This window comes from Belonocnema kinseyi, chromosome 3, assembly GCF_010883055.1.
Source record: "Belonocnema kinseyi isolate 2016_QV_RU_SX_M_011 chromosome 3, B_treatae_v1, whole genome shotgun sequence".
Taxonomy (NCBI): domain Eukaryota; kingdom Metazoa; phylum Arthropoda; class Insecta; order Hymenoptera; family Cynipidae; genus Belonocnema; species Belonocnema kinseyi.
In genome coordinates this window covers 18,362,414-18,367,569 of record NC_046659.1, presented here as the reverse complement: position 1 = coordinate 18,367,569, position 5,156 = coordinate 18,362,414, and positions in this window count along the sequence as shown.

The window sequence follows — 5,156 nt, the reverse complement described above, 5'->3', positions numbered from 1 at the left end:
CATACTCTCCTTTTAGGTCGATACAGCGAATCCAACGATTTTCTAACTTTTTGATACCGTCCGAAAAGTACTCGATCGGAAGGTCTCCAAAATACGCCTCAGTTTCAGCTATGAGCTCCACATTTGAGTAAAAACGCTTACCGGTGAGCCATCTCTTCAGGTTAGGGAACAAGTAATAATCGCTGGGGGCCAGGTCTGGTGAATACTGTGGCTGAGGAACCAATTCGAAGCCGATTTCATGCAATTTTGCTTGTGCAACTAAGCATGAATGAACTGGCGCATTGTCGTGATAATAAAGCGGTTTTTTCTTCTTCAAATGCGGTCGTTTTTCGGCGATTTCGATTTTCAATCGGTCCAATAATGATGAATAGTATGCTCCGGTTATGGCTTTACCTTTTTCAAGATAGTCCACGAATATTATGCCATGTGCATCCCAAAATACGGAGGCCATAACCCTTACGACCCATTGTTGCGTTTTTGAACGCTTCGGAGCACTTTGGCCCGGTGGAACCTACTGTTTTGCCTGTTGCGTTAACTCAGGAGTGTAGTCGTGGATCCACGTTTCATCCATGGTTATGAATCCGCGCAAAATCTCGGTCGGCTTACGCGAAAATAATGCCAAATTCTGCTGGGAAGTTGTCACACGAATTCGTTTTTGGTCCACTGTGAGCAAACACGGCACCCATCGCGCGCAGAGTTTCTTCATGCCCAAAAATGAATGCACGATATTGCCGACACGTTCCAATGATATGCCTACAGCATAAGCTACCTCTCTCAATTTCACTTTGGGATCATTCAACATCATATCATGGATTTTTTCGACATTTTCTGGTGTAGTGACCTCTTTGGGCGCCCAGATCGTTCAGCGTCAACTGTGCTCGTACGGCCACAACGAAACTCGGTAAACCACTTATGAATCGTTTCAATCGACGGTGCAGAGTCCGGGTAATACTTATCCAGCTTGGCCTTAGTCTCGGATATCGTTTTCTTGCGAAAATAGTAGTGTTTGATAAAAACTCGAAACTCAGATTTTTCCATATTAAAAAAAACTCGGAGGTTAGTCGCTTCTCAGTGCTGTAACTTGTAAATGCGTAAACATAAATGGCTGAAGTTTTGACAGGCGCCATTTGAAGGATCAAGCTCGACGAAAATGGTTCACATTAGTGAATACTAATGCCATCTTTTAGAATTTGTAGGTACTTATCAGACTGCCTAGTACACACTTAATGAACCGTTAGATAAAATTCAAATAGATATGGTAGGACCTCTTCCTACAACTCCTCGAGGTCATAATCATATTTTATCGATTCAGTGTAATTTATCAAGATACGCCGATGCGATTCCCTTATCGAAAACTAATTCGGTTACTATAGCGAATGCAATTGCTGAAAAATGTATTTCTCGCTATGGACATCCGAAAGTAATTCATACTGATCAAGGCAAAATTTTCACTAGCAAAGTTTTACAAACCTTCTGTAAAATCTTTAATATTGAAAAAATTCAATCCACAGCTTTTCATCCGCAATCATTGGCTTCGTTATGCCATTTTCTCATATAATACCCAGATGCACAAAGCTACAAGTTTTACGCCTTATTCTTTAGTATTTGGTAAGGAGGCCAATATTCCAACTAGTTTTCCCACAGATTTATTCAAGATTACGCCTGCAAAATATCTTCAGGATTTATTTCATAAATTAGATGATTCACATAGGTTAGCCCATGAACGAATAGAGTTAGCTAAAAGAAAATCAAAATTATATTATGATCGCACATTACTTCCTTAAAGTTTCCGTGTAGGAAGCAAGGTAGCCCTAAAGGTAGAAATCAGAAACGATAAGAAATTTGATCATTTCTTTGAAGAACAATGTTATAGAAAACTTGATTGGAGAAGCTAATGCTCAAATTAGGGACGAAAAAAAGAATAAACCCAAAGTCGTTAATTTAGATAAGCTTCAGTTAGTGGCTCATCCTCTTCAAAAATAAAGGGAGTAAAATTTAAAAATGAAAACTGCAAATAAAATCCTTCAAAAATAGAATTAAATAAAAAAGTAAAAAAAAATACCTGAAGAAAATCATTGCCGAAACCTTTTTGAAATATACGTATATATATGTATATATAATAAAGATAAGCTTGAAAAATTAAGAAACTTAATAAAATTTTAAACAAATAATAATAAAAAATTTGTGTTCAATTATAAATGATTAAGATCAATTTTAGGTTAATAATAAGAAGCAAAGTTCTTTTTTTATGTAGGTGCTGGAACTGGAGTTGACAATCTGAAAATAAAAAAAGAAGGTTCAAAAAACACAAAGAAATAATTCTTCTTTAGTAATTGGCACGAATTTTATAAATAGAATTCTACTTATCTGAAATATTATTTTGTAACTACTGGAATATATTCAGTCTTTCATGATAATATAAAAGTAACCTGAAAATTTGATGAAAAATAGGATTAGCAGGTTTAAATTTCACGCCAGTCTCTCTCTACATGTAGACCAACATTACCCTACGGGCAAAGGCAATGCCAACATAGGTTATCATTAATTTTAATGAAGGGGAATAACTTTTCTTTATTTTTTTATAAAAGAATAATAATTGTAACAAAACAAAAGAATGATAAAATAAATGATAAGAATGAAATATTTAAACTCAATATGCAATTTAAAGTGATTTACTAAAAAGATCAGTTAAAAAAAACGTAAATTTGCAAATTTACATTTTCGGGGAAATATTTCAAGGATTTTAAAATTTTTCAATAGATCGTCTGCTAATACGCAGTTAATCAGGACAAAGAACAAGAGAAAGGATTTAGGCATTAACAAAATTGATAAAGAGGAGAATAAAAGGAGCTAAATATTTTTAATAAGATAAAATAAATCTAAAAAGAGTAAAAATGGACCTAAACAAAATGTATCCCGATTGGTATTGTTTGAACGAAGATATTGATCGGTTGTTAAGAAATCCTTTTGATAAAGAAAATATTTTTATTTAGGGATAAAAATAAATCAAATATCAAGTGAATAAACAAATACATAAATAAAAAGAAAAAATAAATTTAAAATAAAAGGTAAAATCTTCAGTAATCATACATGAATAAGTAAAAGTATTATCTTTACCAATAGTAAATTCCTTAAAGGTAAGGATAAGATATATTTCTCTTTGGTTTTTTTTAGAAATTAGCCAAATTGCTTGAAAACCGATCAACAGGTGTCACACTCATAGCAGGAAAGCTTTGCATGGGTGTGAACACTGACGAAATATATAAGTGGAGGTGTCAGCAATGCGCTGATTCGCCTCAATTTACCAGCGATGTGGAACTGTGGGAAAATGTTGAGGTACACCTGTTAATTTTGAATGCCCTGTCAAAACAAAAAGAGTGTGATGGATGCGGGAAAGAGGGACTCATCATAAAATACCCGGACGAGTGTTTAGAATGCCGAGAGGTTATGTTATGTAACCTATGGAAAGAGATCCATCAGTCTATTCCATTGACTGAAAGATTTCATGTTTTGTCACCTCTGACTTATGGAAAAAATAAAATCTTGAGGTATAAAGAAATCACGTGCGAGAACATTCCCCCAATAAATTCTTATCTGGACTTTCAATTTACCGACGGAGCGATTCTCCCCAATTCATTTTTCAAAAAGTATAGCTTCAACAGTCTGGCCGCTAGATGGACGCAGGAGTAATATTAAAAGCAATAGTGTTGGATTTTATATATTACCTTTTATATTATAAACCAATGTCCAAAAAATAGAAACCCAAAGAATAGAAAATATCCAAGGATGAAAATCACAAAGAAAATATATATAGTGTTATTTTAAAATTAGGTTATAAAAAAAATTTTTTAGTGCTATAAAAATACAAAAAACATACCGTCTTATTATCATTATTTTTATAAAGACTTTTATAAAATATATATATTTTTGATCAAATTTTATTTTTATTACAACTTACCTGTCTAATAGATCCTAAAAAAAAAATTTTCATGCAGTCCCGAAATGCGTAAAGTTGATCCCTATTATATCCTCTTTGCTTCTTTCAAAGCAATATTAATAAATGTTGCATCACTTTTATTTTTGCACTATAGTTCACTACTGATGTAAAAACAGTGAGTGTTTGCAATTCTTTCAATCTTACGATCAAGAATTCAAACAATGAAAATTTTTCTTGATTAAAATAAAACTAATACGCACATGATAGGGAGGCACTATTGCTTATAAAAGGTGCCTGATTGAGACACCTTTTATTAGAAGGGGGGAGGTGTCACTTTGTGGCGTCTTTGCAAATTAAAATGTTCGTCAACGCACTCTAGGGAGGGCGGCAAGAAACTCCAGATTTAATTTGAACCTTAGGTAACGCATAAATGTGAAAATGTGAAAAGATTTTTCAAGTATTAGAAACTTCGTATATAAGCCTGGGTAAAATGCAGACTACTAATGATATAAGATGATTATACGTAATGCGATGCTCTCTCTCTGTTCTAAAGTTAGGTTAAGTTTGTTTGGACTTCCTCGCAGTACATAATAAATTGCGTCTTAAAGTGAAGTGTTTATTTACTTAGTGAGTCATAGGTCTAAATTTAGTATCAGTAATGAGTGTGTGGCGCCAGTTAGGCCGGATGTAAAATAAACTTTGAACTTGTTTATACTTTTATTTATTTACATGCGTCAATCATATGACACATATGCTGTAGGCGGAGCGAAGTGACCTACTTTCTTATTGATTAGTTTATAGGAAAATTCCATGACATCAGCAATGTAATTGTTGGTTGGCCGAAGGGAGGGAATAAGTCTCCTCTTATTTGTAGAAAAAAAGCATGCACAGCTAAAAAAGGCAGATTATGTTTGTCTATTAATTCGATAGCACGACTTTGAATCTGTGACTTTGAACTTAGCTAATTCTGTGATTATTTTTAATAAATAAAAGACTTAAACAACCGAAAACTTGCAATGCGACATTTTTTGTGATTAGTTAAAGCACCTGTGAATAAGTCAAAATAATAACTGCTAAATAAATCTAGTGATTCAGTGAACCTAAATATTGGAGTCATTATTTCAAATGTAACCTAGTTTTGTGGTAATGGTTTCCACCATTCAACGGCAGTAATCCGAACTCCCTTAAAGCGAATCAACAAATGGCTACAAAGGAATGA